This window comes from Acomys minous (genome assembly GCF_964271855.1).
Source record: "Acomys minous genome assembly, chromosome: 11".
In the NCBI taxonomy this organism is placed as follows: Eukaryota; Metazoa; Chordata; class Mammalia; order Rodentia; family Muridae; genus Acomys; species Acomys minous.
Genome location: NC_140492.1, coordinates 28,790,541 through 28,811,878, shown reverse-complemented (window position 1 = coordinate 28,811,878; position 21,338 = coordinate 28,790,541). Strand labels below are relative to the sequence as shown.

Here is a 21,338-nt window from a genome sequence, read left to right as displayed (position 1 = left end):
GAAACTTGATAAATTTAACACAGTAAGAATTTATGCCTGAGGACCAAGTACTTTAAAGAAACTTGGCAACAATTTGGTTTTACCCGAAGTCAGTAGTAAAGAGCATAAACTGAAATCATGATAGAATAATTAATGCATGTGCTAAATGTATGCTTTCTTTACAGAAAATCTTATGCAATATAATTTCCCATATATTTGCATATATATATATATATGAAAGTGATAGATAATAAATAGATGATAGATTGATAGAGTAGTTGATATAGAACATTAGAGATTATAAACTCTACTTGGAAATCATGACAAAACTTTTAAATTTCTATTGGAATGTTAGTTTACTTATTACTTTTGGGAAAAGTCAACATTGAGCAAAGAAAAATTGTTTCTTGAATTTTGCTTAATAATTTGAGTCAATGAAGTCTCATAAAATATTAAGAATTTTAAGTTTGAGCCATTGGAAGGCAAGTTATCTTTCCACCACTAGGGGGCAACATGGATAGTTAGATCTAAGAAGCAATGTAGGGTTAATAATGACCATCGTAATAAAATTAGATAATAAGGCAAAACTTTTAGGAAATTTTGGGAAGAGGAAAATAATATGATTAAATCTGTATTTGTATTGCCAATACATAACACTAGGTTTATCCATTAAATCTGTTACAGTACAATAGATGAAGTTGGAGTAAGTAAGTAATGAATTTTGGAGTAAATAAGTAAACATGGAGTAAATAAGTAAAATAAGGTAAGAGCTTGGAATGGAACATGAATTCTGACTGAACATACAGTGGGACCATATGCAAAGTTTACAGCTAACAGTAGCCAGCATTCAGTCTCCTGAGTATTATGCTATCAGCCACTGGGAATGGTTTCATTGATACTAACCGCTCACCTAATTTCACCTTCAAAATGGCTGCCTTCTATTGCTCCATCATTGCCCACAGAAGATACTGCAACAGACATCCAGCACATCTTATATGTCCTTCGGATGTATACTGGTGCAACATACCAAGGCCTATCTGAACAACCACCCAATTTCATCCTTCTAAACTTTTTCAAAACTCTTGTCACCCACTTTACAAGAACTACATTGTCTATTTTTGAACAACTAGGTATTTTGGTAATAATAAATGCTAAAAGAATTCATAATACAATTAAGTAACAGAAGTTAAGCTAAAGAGATATATTTGCTTTTGTTTTGTTTATATATGGTACGGGTGTGTTAGTGAATATTGTATGCATGTACAACTTGTGTGTGATCATGGGTATACTTGTGTACATAAGCATGTAAATGTGACAGATCAACTCTTCGTGCCTTCTACCTTTAATGAGTCAGAGTTTCTCACAGGCTCACAACTTGCCAAATAGACTATGTTGGTCACCAAAAAGCTGGAGGTACCTGCCTGTCTCTGTATTCTCTGCTCTGGAATCACAAACACATACCTCCAATCTGTTCACTTACAGATGATTTCTGGGGCTTAATTTTAGGTCCCATTGCTTGTATTGATTTAGCTGTCTTCATGCCCACACGACTTTAAGGAGAGAAAATGCACAGGATGACTCCCTGGAGTTGTGTCTGCTCAGGTTATTTATGGTGAAGGCTGTTGCAAGCCTACCTTCTGTCAGGATTCCTGAGCCTTCATAGCCTCTTCTTTCTTAGGGATAAGGCCACTGGTCAGAGAGATCTCTTGTTCCTCACAGTTTTCTCTCTTCTGTCAGGTTTTTCAATGTTAAAGCCAAAGTTTTACCCAAAGGCATTAGTGAAAAGCTTAAATACCTAATGCTCACTTTAAGATCAAGCTACAGTAAATGACAAAGTTGCAATATCAAATGAATCTTCTCCATAGAAGTGTGTCCCTGTTCCATCTAAGTGCTATTGGAAGCAGATGGTACTCCTCAGATATAGAAAAAGAGACCTTGCATCCTTTGCCCTTGGGTCTTCTCATCTCCAACATATGCCTACAAATGTAACACCTAGCCTGGTGATCATCCAGGTCATCAACAGAGTAGTGATACTGTGGGGTGGCCACCATGCTTTCAGCTAGAACTGTCACTTATTTCTGTATCTAAGACTGTAGCTGAGACTCTGACACTCTTGTCTGTACATAAGACTGTTTTGGCCTTGGTGACTCAACTCTAGTATCATTACCTATAAAATTAAAATGACCTGAAGGATTTTAAAGTTCATTAAGGTGGGATATGGTGACTCTGACCATGTTTTGTAATAAGAGAAAGAAATGGTCAAATTCCCAAAGTGGTAATTGTTTTTTGGCTGGTTTGTTTGTTTGTTTGTTATTTTAAAAGAAAACTATATTTAAAAGTCTGGAATATGTTTCAGAAAGGAAAGCATTCTATTATTTAAGAAATAATTCACAAGAGAATATAAAGGATTTTATCAAGGAAGACAAGAGAAGTTCAGTTGAAGATACCCGAGCAGGTGGCACAATAGAAAATTGGAATAGAATCCAGGCCTGCTCTCTAAAAGGGGAAAAAGCAGGTGGCCTTTGTTGCAAGGAATTCTTCTACCTGAATATAGTCAACATGCTTTTAGAATAGAAAGTGGAGTACATTTGCTTAGTTAGGGCTGACACTTGACTCAGAGAAAGCTACCATATTTGAAAATAGAGGTATTTTTATTTGGCTGATTTGATTTGTTATTGTTTTAAGACTGTGATGAAAAACACATATGGTAATGTTTAGCATTTTAACTACTTGTTTTAGAATTTTTTATGTATATCTTGACAATTTCATATATGTGCAATATATTTTGAACATATACACACATATGCCCCAGTAACCTTTCTTATCATCTTAATGTTCCCAACAAGGCCTGCCCGCCACTCCCCCCCCCTGTCTCTCTCTCTCTCTCTCTCTCTCTCTCTCTCTCTCTCTCTCTCTCTCTCTCTCTCTTGCATGTGTGTGCACTCTCATTCTCTGTCTCTTTTTATCCCTCTTTCTTCTTCCCCTTGCTATACTTGAGTAAATACGTGAAGGACATAAACTTTACTTGCTTGAAATGTATGATGATTTTTACATAAAACTATTAGACAACTAGGTAGACAAAAGGTCATATGTACAGTACAACTGCATAATCTTCAAATAATTTTTATCCCTAATAATAATGCTTACAACAGAAAGGGGGAAGACGTAGTGAAATGTACATTAAAGCATATATATGTGGTTTTATTTGAAATGTGTAGTAAAGCCTTTGTGTCTGGCTTTGAGTGAAATGTTTCAGTAGGCCTTTACTATGTTTAGTCAAAAGCAGAGGTTGTGATGTTGTTTTGAGACAGTCTGAACCCTGAGGGAATGTTGTTTCTCTAGAGAATTGGCACTTGATGCTACTTGAGAGCTTGCAGCTGTACCTACCCTGGTCCTAAGACACCCCATGCAAAACTGGAGTCCTTCCTTTTGATTGTGGCTAGCCATGGACAAAAAGGGACTGAGATTTTGGGATTTGTTAGCTCTCATGGGCATCAACGGCATGAAAACTTTGGTTGTTGGAACCTTTCCCAGACCCAATTAACCTTGTGTAATGTTTGAATAAAGTAACTGGAGTTAGCTAGGTAGTGTCAATCTTTTCCAAGAAGGCTGAATCCTCTACTCCTTCAGAAAATGAATGCTTAGCATCTTTGTGAGCTTATCTACTGTGGCACCTAAGACCTACATCAGCAATACCCTATATGTTGCATGTTTTATCTACCATGGGCTCTATCTATCTGGAATGAACTACAGGCTGTTGGTGTTGGATATTGATAAAACATTTAAATTTTAACCTGAATGTTTAAGAATTGCCTTAAATCATTGACTTATAACATCTGCAATATAGGGTTTGAACATCATATTGATTAATATAACATTTTGGGAATATTAACATCAATAAAATCTCTCTATCCAAAATGGAAAATTATCAATTGAGTACTCTGAACTTTATACGTAATCTTGTTATTCTACTGAAAAAATCATGAATGTATAAAATGATATTTTTCTACTTTAATTTTTAAAATGTTAATTGCTGCTCATATGTATAAGTGTTTATGTGTGCACATGTGTGTATGTGAGATTTTTAAGTCAGGATAAATGTTCCCATGATGCAAAATTAGAGACCAAAAAGACAGATTATGTGTGCTGGTTGCTTCTTTTTGTTTCCATTTATAAAATTTTTATTAATTTATTCATATTACATCTAAATTGTTATCCCCTCCCTTGTATCCTCCCATTCCTCCCTCCCTCCCATTTCCCCCCTACTCCCTTCCCCTATGACTGTGACTGAGGGGGACTTCCTCCCCCTGTATATGCTCATAGGGTATCAAGTCTCTTCTTGGTAACCTGCTATCTTTCCTCTGAGTGCCACCAGGTCTCCCCATCCAGGGGACGTGGTCAAATATGGGGCACCAGAGTACGTGTGAGAGTCAGTCCCTACTCTCCACTCAACTGTGAAGAATGTCCTGTCCATTGGCTGGATCTGGGTAGGGGTTTGAAGTTGCTTCTTTTACCATGGACTCTGGGACATGAACTTAGATTATCAGGATTAGGATCAGGTACGCCAAGTCTCTGAGCCACTGCATCAGCCCTTCGTACACCTTCTGTTCAATATCTCATTGCAGCTATGCAGAATAACTTAAGGTGACCATCATCTTCATGTATATTTATAAGGTGAAAGCAAATAACTTACCAATTTTGAATTGTTGTATACCTTTAAATTTTTCTATTTAAATATGTATTAAAATCAATCTATTTAAAATAGTCATTTTATATTACAGTCAATTATTTTTTCAAAGCAAAATGTAATCAACTTTTCACGCCTTTCTAAATCTATACATGTATCTCAATATATTCAGTTATTTTGGTAATTTCAGTTTCAGCACGAAAATGACACTGAAAAAAAAATGATCATACCCTATTGTCTTTTCCCTGAATTGTCAGAGAAATGTGTCATACAGGGAATGTTCGAATCTCTTACGAGACAACTTCAGGAAAGAAATGGTGTGACAATTAGGATAGGAAAATGATAGCTAGAGACTATATTTCGGTATTAGGACAAGATCTTATTTTCATAATTACAAGCTTTTGTTGCAGAAAGTATCTACAAATTCTCAAGTGGAATAAGAAATTGGACAAGAGCAAGGCCTTACAGTATTTTTTTTTCTTCTAACTATGTGGCAAGTGTTACCCTGTTTATTTAATGTAGGGTTCCTCACATGCTAGGTCAGCACTCTATAGCTCAGAAGCATCCTCAGTAGTTCAGTGCCTTCCCCACAGTTCTATACTTCCCTCAGACACACACAAAGAAATAGCTTATTGACATAGGGATAAACTACAATAGGTAAATGAAGTTGTAGAAAGAATACGAAAATAGTGAGTAAACCAAGGTTATTACTAAAATTAGTTCAATTGCCTATATCTGGATTACTTAATTTTAAGTCAGGACTGAACGTTTAAAAAATTAAAAATAAAATGAAACATGTATTTTCAAGGTAGATGATACTTTTTAAATTGTCATAGTTTAAGATATTAGATATCATAATACAGCAAATCTTAAGTTACTTTTTAAATTAATTCTCAATATAAAATAATGTGCTTAGAAAAACTTGATTCTCTTAATAACATAATTTTGGCAAAAATAATTGGAAGAAAAAATTAATTTGGAGAAAAATATTCTAATAATGGGTTAATAAAAACAACTCATTCTTTAAAATATTAGAGATATTAGTAATAGTGTTAATATTTACTGTGGATCTTCGTTTTCTTTTACAAATGACTAAATTACTTTTATTTCTTAATTTTTCTTGTACAATTACACATTTCTTGAGCCTATTATTTTATTCCAGAGTAGAAAATCAAAGCTTGTTATTTCTTAATAAATTGAGAATGAATTTATAGGTGTAAATGAAAATGTTCCCAACACAAAGCAAGAAACAACACCATGATGAAGAGGAAAAACCAAAACAGAAACTAGTTCCCAAGACTTGGTCTTTCTCGCCTTGTAAGATGGAGAGACAGAAGAGATCAGTGGGCCATGAACCTTCCCTAGCCTGGGAAACCCTGGAGTACTTAGCTGTTAGTTAATAGACTGCACAGATCACTCTATGAGGCTCATCCTGACCTAGAAGGCTGGGAATGTCTCTTCTATGGTATGTTCTCAGCCACCAAGTGACCAGCCTACATGGGTACATGCACAGGACATTAAGCATATACTACTTGAACAGTCAACTTGTGTTTAATGTAAAAACTCAACAATAAGTTTAATGACCCACTGCTGATTATCAGACACAGAAGCCAAGGGAAATTTATTTTCTAAGTCTTCCAGTTTCGTGAGGCTTGCATGAGGTGTGTACATTCACCCGGGCAAACAGTTACTTTGGAATCAGCTCATGTCACTGATGCTTGACATCTGCCCATTCTACCTAGAAGCGTTTGAAAGAGAAGATGGAGTACCCGACTCATCACACTCCTGCCTGCTGATCTACATCTGCTAGAAGGAGAAGATTGAGTCCAGGGTAAAGACACTAGTCCATCCTGAGCACTTGCACTCAAATGGAGCTATAGCCAGGCAAGGTGGCACATGCAGGCATGGGTAGGGTGATCTCTGAGTTCGAGGCCAGAATGGTCTAAAAATTGAGCCCAGGACAGCCAAAGCTACATAGAGGAACCCTGTCTCAAAAACAAAACAAAGGAAGCGGTGATCTTAATCTTCATTGTGCTGGATGCCAGGATGTGGTCTCCTCCTGCATCCTCTCAGCAATGCCTGGTTACAAGGTGGTGTCATCAGACAGCACTGCCTTGGAATGCAGGTCCTTTCTGGTGTCCACATCACACTTCATGATGGAGTCGAAGGTGGTCTCCTGGATGCCACTGGACTCCAAGCTCAGGAGAGAGAGCCAGAAGAGCACCTCTAGACACGACAATTGCTCATTGACATTGGTGATCACCTGCCAATCAGGCTGATTGTAGCTCTTCTCCAAGGAGGATCAGGATGCAGCAGTGGCCATTTCTTGCTTAACATCCAGGGCAAGCCAACAAGTTTTCCTAAATGCCATATGTGATCTTTTGTTCAGCAGTGGTGGAAAAACTGTCGCTTGACTCTGTCAAGATGAACATGAGATAGTCTGTCAGGTCCCAGACAGCCAGGTCCAGGCACAAGATGACATGTGGAAGTGTGTGAGCCTTGTATATAAGCACTGTGTGTGCAATGCTATTAGCACAGTGCACGCCATTGGGGCTGAAGAAGTGTACAGAGTTAGGATTTACCTGAATGGCCACACACATAGCATGGTGCCATAGGCTTCACACAATCACTGACCCATCTTCTCTCTGTTAGTCTGGGGCTCAAGGTAGCATTAGTCAGATGCTCTGGGTGCACTTCAGTGCCAAACAACTCATTTCACAAAGTGTGATGCCACATCTTCTCCATGTGATTCCAGTTAGAGACAAGGCCTTGCTTGATTGGAGACTTCAGGGTCAGGATACTTCTCTTGCTCTTGGCCTCATGACCTTTTTAGGAGTCTCTCTGGTTCCTGTTTACATGATGCTCTGGTGTTGGGGGTACCGAAAAATGGAGAGGAACATGGTAATGGAATATTCTCACCAGCAAATCCAGCTTTGAATACTCCAGAGTTACTGTCAATGACAAGCAGGGCTATTTTACTCTTCCATTTTACTCAGTGGACCACAGGGGAACTGAGGAAAGAATAGATGAAATAGCCAGACTTGGTGGCACATGCCAATAATCCCAGTACTTAGGGCAGTAGAAGCAGGCAGGCAGATCTCTGTGAGTACAAGGGCAGCATGGTTTACAAAGTGAGTCTAAGAAAGCCAAACTACACAGACAAACTCTGTCTCAAAAAGCAAAAACAAAACAAAACAAACAAACAAACAAAAAACCTAACCAATCACTAACCAAACAAAAGACAACAAAAAAGACATGCTGAGTAAACCTGCACCAGTCTTTTATATTAGTATTGGAAGACTTCATTAACAAGACCACTGGAAAGATGAGGTCTATATTTTCTGATCTTTACCAATTAATTATTTCCTATAATGTTAATGCTTTCATTTATTTACATAGATTTTCTCTTGTGTTTTCTACCTAGGCTAATATACAACATATGTCATCACTGAACTGATATTTTCTGATAATTTATGCCTCTGAAGATATTTTAATCCTTTGTTTAGCCTTCAATGATTATTTCTACATGGCTAACTATCAAATTCTATCACTCACCTGTACTCTGTGATTCACTACAACTTTTTCCCACTGCTAATATGTACTTGGGAATTCATAACTAGTTATGTTACTATTGATGAAAAACTCACATATCTATGTGAAACTCACCATGCTTCTCCTAGTCACCTTTGCTTTAGAGTTTCTTCATACTTGCACATAGAATATCACATTCTAAATATCCAAATTCAATGCATCACTTTTTGACTAATCCCTTTTTCTTTTCTTTTTTAAAATGTATTTCATTAATTTATTCATATTACACCTCAATTGTTATCCTATCCCTTGTATCCTCCTATTCTTCCCTCCCTCCCATTTCCCCTTACTCCCCTTCCCTATGGCCGTGACTGAGGGGGACCTCTTCCCCCTATATATACTCATAGGGTATCAAGTCTCTTCTTGGTAGCCTGCTATCCTTCCTCTGAGTGCAAACTAGTACAGTCACTTTGGAAATCTATCTGGAGCTATCTCAAAAAACTGGGAATAAGGCTTCCTGAAGACCCAGCTATTCCACTCCTTGGAATATACCCAGAAGATGCTCCAGCACACAACTAGGACATTTGCTCAACCATGTTCATAGCTGCCTTATTCATAATAGCCAGAACATGGAAATAGCCTATGTGTCCCTCAGTAGAAGAATGGATAAAGAAACTGTGGTATATTTATACTATGGAATACTACTCAGCTATTAAAAACAAGGAATTTCCAAAATTTGTGGACAAATGGAGAGAACTAGAAATGATCAAAATGAGTGAGTTAACCCAGAAGCAGAAAGAGTCAAATGGTATATACTCACTTATCTCTGAACACTAGCCCAAGGGGCATGTCCCAAGAGAGTCTTTACATGCCAGGAAAGTGGGACAGAGGGGAGGGCACCCTATTGGGACTCTAGGAGAGAGAATCATGGGAGAATGGGGAAATAGAAGGATCCAGAGGGTCTAGAAACCTACAAGAATAACATTATGACAGACAGATCTGGGCCAAGGGTTCCTGCTCAAACTATGGCACCAGCCAAGGACAATATGTGCAGTAAACTTCGAACCCCTACCCAGATCTAGCAAATGGACAGGACATTCTCCACAGTTGAGTGGAGAGTGGGGACCGACTTTCACAGGTCTGGAAATCTCTTTTTCTTAGTCACATATCTGCTAACTGTATTTAAAACAATCCATTGTAGTTTTACTGTTCTGTTATGGTTCCCCTATCACTGCCAACTCCAACTTAACCAGAGGGCTTCCCTTTATTTACTCATGTTCCTGCATCTCCCTACCTCAATTAAATTTATCCTTTATATGTCTGGCATTGGATTGTTCAGAACATTCAGCTTTGCAACAAGATACAAGGATGATAACAAAATTTAAAACTCTATTAACTAATAAGGATAAATATGAAAGGATTTATCCAGATGAGAAAAAATTCACCTATAAAAACTCAGGTAAATGAAACCTGGCTCAAAAAGAAACCACATTTTGCCCTATTTATTTTGTCAAATATCACAGGATTCAGATTAACTCTGTTTGTTAAGCGTCCCTGAAAATGAAACTGGCACACACAAAGGTTAACATAACTATTATGCCCAGGGGCTTAACTTTGTTTTTATCAGAATATATCCAGATACTATCTTAACTTTGGAGGATATATTTTAGAAATCTAATTATAATTGATGATCACCATGAGATGTGGCATTAGAATCTGAATGATGTAAGTATTGCCTCAAAGAAACATAGAGGACTCAGAATGACAGCTGAAATATTTAAAGGCTATCTGAAGAAGAAAATTACATTTATCTGATAGAATTGAGAGGACATACTATTATATTGGCAATATTTTTGTGACAATATGGGATAAATTTTGTTAGCAATTTTAAGTGTTTCTGTAGCCTGTGTCACACAATTATATGGCTATGTTGATAGAAAAGTTTCCAGCAAAAGTCTATTGGGGACAGTAATTCAATTATAGCAGATGGGAGGACATGCATTGGCATGAGGGAACAGGATTTCTGCAATCACTTTCCTCAATTTCAGCTAATGAGATTTATCCTTCATACAATATCATTTCCTCTTAGGTTAAAATAGAACCTTTCAAGGCACACCTAACTAGCTCACTCCCTAAACGCATATATCAGTTTTTAAAACTTCCCAAAGGCTGAGATCTTTGGGTTTTTTTTTCTTAAACTCTTTAAGAACAAAACACTATATTCTAAATGTTTCCTTTTTCTTTCTCTCTTTTTAAGTCTCCTTCAAGTTTCCCAATTTGTAATTCCCACCACAACCACTGAAATTTTGAGGGGAAACTGGTAAACCCTTTTGTCATTTGCAGGCATACACACAGAGAGGGCTGTTTGTGTTCTCAGATTCACAGCTCAGGGAGTTCTGTGCATGGGGGTGCGTTTGACATAACCTCTTAGGTGTTTGATCATCCCTACGAAATCAGCTACTCTAACAGTTAGGATGAAAAACGTCTCCTCCTGACTGTGGTTTCTGAAGGATCTGGTCCGGGCATTTCACATCATCAGGCAAAGAATAAAATAAATGTAGAACCAACACCAAGAGTATGTACAAGTTCTTATGAAAACACAGGTTAAAGTGTGGGCTCTAAAGTAGTTCTTATGTGTGTCTTTGACTTGCCATGTCTGGAGTACTTATTCCACATGCTATTTGCAAATGAGACTTGAAAAGTCTTCTGCATTCTTCACCATTTATCTCATTTTGTACAATTTGAGTTAAAATTCTGTGTCTATGTTTAGTCTTTTCTAGTAAGGTCCATGCACACATAACTTCTTTCTGGTTATGCAGTACCGAATTGTCAGTCCTAAAAATATACATACAGGTGACATTATACAGAATTACATGATTATACTTAAGATTATATACACATATATATCAGATATGCATATAATAATAATAATATAGAAAGCATAAATTCAAATGAAAGAACTTTAGTAGGGTTTAGAATGGAAAGGAGAAATGATTTACTTATAATCTCCATAGAGTTATTAGATCATCATAGAAATCACAATTAATTACAAAAATATTTTTGACTTTTCACAAAGAAAAACATTACTACTATTCCCTTTCATATCTTACTTAAAATAAAAATTAAAAAAATTTGGTGTCACCTTATTTTATATTTTCCCTTTCGACTGACATTAGTTGAGCTTTTTTATGACTGACAGTATCTAAAATTACATAAACATTAGAAAGAAAGTTATTGTCTAGAAACTTTTAATCTTCTTGGAAGGAAAACCAAATGACTAGCAAACTTATCAGAGTCTATGTATTTCAGAGAAGGCAGTTAAATACATGTACAGAATACTTTTTAATGCATATTTAATCAGGCCAATTTGTTGAAAAGTAGATGTATGGAGAGCTTTCTAAATGTCTTTCTGTCATACTTCTTTACATCACATGAAAACGATGCTAGGTAAATGTTCTAAGTATATAGCACTAACTATGAACATATAAGTGTCATTTGTGTGATATTTACAACTGAGTTGTGAGATGAAGCCACTATTGTACAAAGGTATTCTTAGCAGAAGAAAAGATTCTTCAAAGTGTCTTTTAGTTGATAGAGATATTTACAAGGTTAAGATTGTACATAGCTTATATTAAGGCTCAGGAAAAATTGATATAGACAAGTCTTAGGAAGGTCACATATCTGATAAGGACCAGGAAGTTGCTAAATACTCACAAGGCAGATCCTCCTAAGGGATCGCCCAAGTTTAAGAAACCAGAATGTTGTTCAGGGACCTCCAGGAATGAGACTTTTGTGTGATAGCACTGAGCTAACATGGGGTTTTTGTTGAGTCACATTTACTCCTGTAAGTATCTCTACAATTCTTTTTTATTTAATACCAATAAAATTATTAGTTGATTAATATAGATGTGGATGGCATCGGTTTTGTTTTGTTTTGTTTTGTTTTATCACAGCTTTCTCTTTAAGATGAACGGATACTTGTTCCTTTCTACCCAGGTAAACTCACACAACAAGGATAAGAAAAAATAGGCATGGAACATCTTTAATTTTATATATTTAGTTCTGACCTATTAGATTTGGGATACAGTAGAAGAATCATAGAGAAGAGAAATAATTTGAGATTGTATCGCACTTCCAGGAAACCAAGATGATGAATGGATAGTGTGATGAAAACACTAAAAACATTGTGATTTTCTCACACACACACAAAAAAAACTCAAACAGAAAAATCATACTGCTAGAGTGGTACCTCATTGATATTCAGTCGGTTAAATGACTTAAGAATATTAAAAGTTAAGATTAGTGAGTTGGCTCAGTGGTTAATGACCTTGCCATGGAAATATATGGACCCGACTTCAGCTTCTCAGAGCCCATGTAAAGCCGGGCAGAATAGCAATGTCCATAATCGCAGTGTTCCTGTGGGCAGATGGGCAGAGGAAACTGGAGACATCCCAGAAATTCTCTGGCAACTACCTTGGCACATGCAGCACAAAGAACAACAAAGAGATTGTCAAGGTAAGAGCAAGGGCAGACACCTGAAATTGTCTTCCACTATCCACACGTGTGCCAATTATAGGCATGTACCTCTTTTCACACACAAGTACCCATCTCTCTCTCTCTCTCTCTCTCTCTCTCTCTCTCTCTCTCTCTCTCTCTCTCTCTCTCACACACACACACACACACACACACACACAGAGAGAGAGAGAGAGAGAGAGAGATAGTGAGGTGACAGGAGAGTGGTATTTTTTTAAAGACATTGACAAATCAAGCCATCACTGTAAATGGCATGTTTGTTGTTTTGTAGTGAACAGAAATGCTATATTTAAACATTATCTTTCATATTTTCAGACTATATCATGACATTATCATGTATATTTGTCACAGGACAAAATCAAAATGAATGAATATATAAATCCAACACTAGGTCCATTCTGCGGTAAAATACTACCTAGAATTCTTTTGTCACTTTATATAGACTTAATTTTATATTCAACTAATTGTTTCAATTGTGATTTCTTGGTTGGATGCTGGCTCATTCTTTTCCTCTGCAAGAATTTATAAAGCATGCATATGTTTTTAACATTTACTTGCCCTTTTATTCACTACTCTCTCCAGAAAAAGTCATTAAATAGGAAGAACAGAAATAACATGAATTGCAGTTATTGTCAAAGTACTCTGCAAATATCAAATGAGTAGTCAGTGCTGCATGTCTGGCCTTGAAATTCTGAAGACAACCTTTTGTTTTTCTATTTGAGTGCACATACATGACAAAAGATCTAGCATAAATTACAAAGGGAATATTTTTCTGGGATATGGTAAGAATGATCAGAAAATAAATTTAAATACTGTAAAACTTCTGGTAACAAAAAGCCTTCAGGACAAAGTGCTTTGGTTGGGAATATGTTAGCGTATAAATACAGCAAATGTATATAGAGTATCTAACTGTGAATACTGTTTAAACTCTCATATATAGTAAATATCTTTAGTGTATAGAAGCCACTAGCTTGTTGTCTGACAGTTTATATGCACTGTCTCTTAAATGTCTTGTAACTCCGAGGTCTTAGGTTTCATTTCTGCAGATAGCAGCTTCCTAGAGATGTGAATATCATTATGTATTATCCAATTGTGCTAGACACTGCACGTGGTATTCTGTATGTATATTATATATGACTTTAGTTATTGATGCAATGATACATTCCACTAGTGCCTATTTGCTTCTGGTTGAATGGCACTTCACAAAGCAAAATGTGTGCCCAAAAATTACACATAAGTGACACATTGCATGTTGAGTAAGGATTTAACAGTGTAACTTTCATCTTGAAAGTCAATCTGTGGATATTTCTTTTATTACTACCAAGTGCGTGAGGGAATGGTGAGATGGCTTTACCAGTAAATAAATTTCCTTCACAAGCCTAGTCACTTGGATTTGATTCTCTAAAATTCTTTAAAGGTTTAAAGAAAAAGCTAACTCCACAGAATTAAAATCAGATCTTTAAAAAGTGTGCTATTTTATGCATGTAAACACACACACACACACACACATACACACACACACACCACACATGCATATCATGTACACTCAGACAAACATATAGGCACGTAGGCAGATTCATAGGTGATAGACACACAGACAGACAGACAGACACACACACACTACTTGAGACCATTCACCAATGTCCTAGTAAGTGTGTCAGCTCGTCAAGGTTATAACTTCCATTTCCTAGCTTTCCCTGAGTCATGCTTAAGTGCTTTCCTTAAGTATACATCTTGCTTATGTAGAAAGAAACTTACTACAAAATATTTTCTAACTCTCATTAGATGCATAGAAAAAAACGTTGCATTTGCCATTTCAAAAATAAAACTAAATGAACATATATGATTTTTCTGCTTTTAATGATGGAAGTTTGGTGCTTTTCAATTTGATTTGATTGGTATTTCTCCCTTTTCCTTCTTAATTGGCAAGAATTTCTGGTTATTCTAAGGAGAGACTAACTAAAATGTCAATCACTCTGGCAAACAATATTTCCGGTATCAGTCATTGAATACCCTGTAGATTGCACATCTTCCCTGAACTTCCTGAAAAAGATCAGCATAAGAACTACTGCTCATTGGCTAGACAGTCATAGGGGAGGGGAGTAAGGGGAAAATGGGAGGGAGGGAGGAATGGGAGGATGCAAGAGATGGGATAACAATTTAAATGTAATATGAATAAATTAATAAAATATATTTTAAAAAATAACTACTGGTATCCTAAATGTTGCCCAGGCATGTATTACTGCTATCCAGGTGTACAGATATGCCACTCCAAGCCTAATTATCTAAAAAGTTTATAATGCAAAATCAAAAACATTTTGGAAAGAATTCAGACGCTTGCTCCTGTTCGTAGATTGTACTGTTGCTAAATAAATCAGAATGCAATGTACAAAGTAGTACCAAACATTTTGCAGGCATGATCATAAACTTGAGAAATCCTTTAAGTTCTCTCTCCTATGCTAATCTAATCTTAAGAATGTTTAGCTTGGCGTGTCTGTACAGATCAAGGAGCTAGAAAGGGCCCACAGTAGGTGAAAGAATAAAAGGCCTTTAAATTGGGAGATGATTATAAAAAACATATGATGTGAAAGGAGTAGAGTAGATATTAGGTGTTAAGCATTTATCATGGTTGGAAGCAAGAGATGAAAAAGAAGGGTATGTAAGGAATTAAGGAATGTGCTAATGGTCAAGTAAGGATGCAAGAAAACATGTTATTGAAACCCATTATATGATAAGTTCATTTAAAGGTATATAATCATAAAAAAGAGGAGCTGTCTACCCTGAGTGGGTAGACAGTACTCCCCTGGGAAGACATGTGCTATTAAATGGAATTCCCAATGGCAGTTGTAAGATACAACTCCATGAGTTATCCAGTAGGCCCTAGAGTCCCCAAAATACAACTCAGTTAATTCCATTGTTCTTAGTTACCAACCATAATTAGATGGTAAGACCCTGATGCTGAGAAACAAAACAAAACAAACAAATGTTGGTTGCAGCTCATGGAGACATCAAGCTGGACTGACCTAGAAAATTCTTCCTCACAGGCTAACCTTCGATATGGCTCTCATTTCATACCCTCATCTAAGGAATTAAATCAACATTTATACTGCTTTTTGCTACCTGGCATGCAGCAAGTTAGAGATGCAATAAAATTAACATGTAGCTTTCTTTCAGAAAAAAATGATTTATACTATTGTTAATCCAAAAGGACTAACTTCATTCTCCATTTTTCCCATGTCAACATTTGCCATATAATTATATTGCTTTATTTTTCATAAAATGTGTGTATATATGTGACAAATTTTATTTATTATACCTGATAGAAAAAAATTCAAAAATAACATACCTAATTTTAACTCAGATTTAGAATAATTATCAATTTATGTAATCTTAGGCCGTCTAGATATCAAGGTTTTTCTCTGAATAAATATGATAAATATCTGTAACATTTTAAAGTATTTACTTCTTCAAATATATTTTCAGTTATATAAAAATATCAACATTTTATGTAACTAAGAAACAAATCCTTTCTCCACTAGATAAAAAGAAAAAATAAACCACTCAAATAAACAGCTCTTAACAAAGTCAGCCTGCCCCCCCCCCAAAAAAATCAATTCCCTCCTGTGCTGTTATTCATTTGAAAGATTCTACTACATCATATTCCAGACTCATAAAACACAGTTGAACAAGTTACTTACAAAAAACGTGTCCATAATTAAGTTATATTTATTTCCATAGAGTCATAGGACATGAACTTCACACTACTGGGTCTCTCTTCTGATAGTTAATGTATGCACACTTCCTGCTGAGCATTCTCATCACTCGTGTGTACAAAGTACATTTAGTTTTGGGAAATTCAGTATCACTGCTTTTTTTTTTTTTTTCAGTTTTAGTGCTCACCGAGCTAGAAAGTACCTGAAAATTGATATAAAGAATACAGGAAATATTAGTATGCATCTGCTATCAGCTTTCTTTTTTACTTAAGGAAATTATTAATAACATTTATTACATATAATGTAAGACTTCTGCTTCTGAGAGGTTAGAACAGAAGAAAGGACCTATGTGATGGAAAAATCACAGCAGATGTATGCACATCTACATGCTGTGTATTTTACAAATGATTATTCAGAATAATACAAACTTTCAAGTCAAATAAAGTGAGAAAATGTTAACCACACCCATTATTAAAAATGCATGCCTGTGCTGTATACTATTACATGCTATAGTAGATCTGGGCCCCTAGGCTCATACATAGGAGAAAAACAAACACTCACAAGAGATGACATTTTCCTATTCTCGCGGAAATATTTCAGACATCACGTAAAGGATGTAAAATAACCTTTTTATACATTTGAAACTATGCACTAGTATTACTTCCTGGAAACCAGGTACATTCATCATATAACACTGATGATTTCCATATAATTTTATGAGGTAATATAATTCCTTATAGGGCTTTTCAGTGAAGCAGTCTTCAAAAAAAAAAAATAAAAACATCAAAAACACACATAGAAATAACTACTCATTAAAGAAGTGATAGTCACAAAATTTCTAAGTTACATTAATTACACAAAAACACATTTAAGATTAGAAACGACTTGAATGAGAAAAAAGAAACATGGAAAAATAATCTAAGTAATTTGTATAGTGATGTATATATGCAAAGTAAAAACTATTTACAGTCTTAAAATTTTAAAGTTATAATAAATACTTAAGTATCTAAAAGTTTCAATAATAGTTAACATTAGAAGAAATGAAATTAATTATGGACAGAACAATAAAAATTTTAGTAGTCATTAAATACAAATTATTAAATAGTTAACATTGATTATGAATAAATGCTTGTATGTGTGTATAATATATATATATTTTTGTCCGATAAATGTATCCTTTATATAGCATATTTACATGTATGACATAGCAGAAGAGAAACATTAAGGGGCATCTGTGAAGAAAGCAATGAAACACATTGTAAGTGGAGTAGAAATACTAAGCTGCAAGTTTAAAGTGAAGATATGTCTCAGGAATGTACAAGATCCAAGTGGGCAAGGGACATGAATTAACCATATCTTAGCATTTGTGGAAACATTGTAAGTTTTACTTAGTATAATAACTTAAAATTTAAAATTAAACTATTAATAAATATTAAGAGAAGAAAAACTTTATATTTCTATGAAGTGAAGGATAAACTCAAAATTGAAATTAAATTCTAGATGTTATTCTGAATTTTGTGGTTAATATTCTAATTCAAAATTATATCAATTATATTAATTCAGTAAACTGCATATTTATATGAAGTTAAAAAGAATAAAGATTTATAAATTTTATTGTGCTTAAAAATAAATATATGCATATATATTTCATATATATGCATAATATATGTGAAAAATCTATAATTGCCTTTCACATTTTAATGATGTCATGCAAACAGGTCTTTATTCTCAATCTTTACTCCATGGTTATTTTGTAAATTTTGCTCCCCCCTTTTTTACATATGTAATGTTCATTCCTTTTAAACTTAAATGCTTCTGATAGTTATAGCCAGTATTTATTATTCTATGTTAATTTTCATATCATAACAGACACTTTAAATAAAATGGGCCAAAATTTTAACTCTATTTTTTGGAAAGGATTGAACACCTTGTTTGTCATTGAACTTATTTTCTAGAAGTATTCACTCAGCCGTTACTGACTTCTGCAAACAGATTGAAAAATAGAAATGTTTGCCAAAGCTTTCTTGCATAGAACGTGCATTTTTCAAAAGATGTCAGAGAATAGGATGGGTGGCAGTAAAGGATGAAAGCTGAAAGCTGAAAACGGCCTCAACTCTAGTTACAGAGTAAAAGCCAATGTTTTTGTCTTTATAGAGTAACTGTTGCCAGTAGAACACAAAATGAATTTAATGGAGCCCCGGAAACATAACAACTTGAATAAAATGCATTTTTGTTGATGAAAAAAGAAAACAATCTTGTGGGTCACAGTGTTTTGATCCTGTGAATTCAGAGCTCTTTGAAGGCTATTATATTGATTTATGGAGTGTCTTGTTATTATGAAAGCCTATTCCCTTCACTATGAGGCTTTTTTCTCGCAAAAAGAAATGAGATTATCCAGCTGATATCATTAAAGTAAGAGCAAAATTGCATTAAAATGCAATGTTTGAGAGTTGAACATGAAAGTCAAAGATTTTGCCTCCCTCATGTAAATTTTCAAGCCTAGAAAACATTTTAAGTGAATTCAGATCAACATTCAAGAGGAAATGGAACACCTGACTTCTACTATCAAAGTCTATTTTCCTTAGCAGTTTACAAAAATTTAAAACATTTATTTTTATATTAATCTAAAATCAACAGTATAGAATAAACAGCCTTCCATTTAAGAACAGCATTACTTCAAAAATAAATTTTAGATGGATGTAGTGCTACCTAGGGTGATTAATTTTACCATATATTTTAGCTAAAAAGCTACTTTCTTCAAACACTTAAACAATCTTTATAAAATATGGTGCACGTACATGATTTTACAATGCCACTTTGTTTTTACAATTTGTATATTCAAATCATGTATTTTTGGCTATTAAAATATAAGTAATTTATACTGTTTGGTACCACACTTATACTTTTATCTTCTGTTTTATTATATTATATCATCTTCATTGATCATGGATTTAAAATATCTAACTGTTGAACCAGTAAAATAAATTAATCTAAATAAAACAGCAGATTGGGCTCACTGTTGAACTCAACCTAACAGTTCAGGAACTAACACACTGATATAAAAATATTGAAAAACTTTTCAAAGGAGGAATTTGCTATAAGCGTATCCTAAGAGGAGAATGATATCCTGATGCTCAAGTTCGTAAAGGAGATGACACTAGAGAAAATCAGAAGTTAATATCATCGATGAACATAGATTTAAAAAATCCTCTACCAAGTATAAGAAAACTGAAGGATTTAAAAGATGATTTACCATGAATACCTGGGTTCCACATCAGAATAAAACAATACACAACATATTTAGATTTTAAGTGTGATAAAATTCTACATGTAAACCAACAGATTGCAATAGTAAGTATAGAGTCTAACATGTATTCAGCTGATTTTCTATAAAGTTTTGATGAGTAGCTCTAGAAAACTTAATATGGCATAAGCGTGAATGAAAACAAACACCTCTGGGTATCAGAAAAAATCAGGTCATTGAATAAAAAGCTATATATAAAACATAAAACTTTGAAAGAACCTGAAAAAATTAATGAAATACTTGAAGAAAACCACCAAAGCAAAAGAACAAATGATGAATTAAGTTTCTTCAAACTATCTCCATAATAAAGGGAATGACAGAGAAAAGAGAATCTACAGTGAGATAAAATCCATGCTAATTGTGCTTCCAATATTTAGCTGGTATGTAAAATGCAGCAGCAAACCAACAAAGCAGAAACTAATCACTTGGTGAAATATGGGACTGACCTAAGGTGATATGTCTCAAAAAACACACAAACAACAAAATATATGTGGAGGAAAAGGTCAGTAAAAATCAGTGGAAATGCAGACCAAAACCAAAATCATACCATGACCATTGTCCTAAAGAAATAACCAAAAGAAGTAAATATCGGTACACGTGTGGTATAAAATAGTATGTAATCATTATGGAAAATGTATCAAACTATCTCAAAAAGTAAAAGTGAACTACACTGTGAATATATACCTAAATGAAATAAATAAGCACCTCCATTGAAAAATGTGCTTCCCTGTTGCTATAACCTCCATGATCAAAGCAACTGGGAAGGGGTATTTGACTTATGCTTCCAGTTACAGTCTATCATTAATTTAAGCCAAAGTAGGAAGTCAGGGTAGGGACCTGGAGGCCAAAAACTGAAGCACAGAGCATGGGAGAATTCGGCCTATTGACTTATTCCAAGGTTGAAGTCCAACTCCCATGTTTATACAACCTGAGGTCTTCTACCCACAGTGGCCTGGGACCTCCTACATCAGTAAGCAGTCAGAAAAAAATGCCCACAGATACCTTTATATCCAATTTGATGGAGGTGTCATATTCCCCTACTGTCAAGTTGACAACCACGATCAACCATCACAATCCCTATGCTGAATACATCTGCATCCCATCCAGTCAAGAATCGAAAGAGAATTAAGTGACACTCATGGTAAATGAATAAATAATATTTTATGTCTTTGAAAAGGACCAAGTCCTGCCTATTAAAACAACCTGTATAGAACTTGAGGTCACTGTGTTAAGTGAAATGATCATAACGAAATAAAAGATGAGCAGCACATGGTGCTATTGGTTTTGGAATATGAACATGTCTGAATAGAAGTTGCAAGAAAATAATGGTAGTTATCAGATTCAAGGGGGAAGCATGTGACAGGAGAACAAGAAATATGAGAGAGTTTGATAAGAAATACTAATTAAAGTTAGAATCAGAAAGCTATAATGAGAACTTCATAGCCAAACACAGTCATCTTCTGGGTCCCTAAAAGCCATTTTATCATTTAAGTGTTTATGAGTCCCACGACATGACAACCAAAATCAAATGTGCTACATACTTCAAAAAGCTATAGATTGGGGCTTTGAAAGTTTTAAGAATAAATAAATT

General features: G+C 34.9%; 1 protein-coding gene across 4 annotated transcripts in view; it reads right to left on the bottom strand.

The window, feature by feature from the left end:
- Positions 1 to 21,338, bottom strand: part of CADM2 (cell adhesion molecule 2) — a 918,732-nt gene that overhangs the window by 570,355 nt on the left and 327,039 nt on the right. The gene's annotated exons all lie outside the window — the stretch shown is intronic.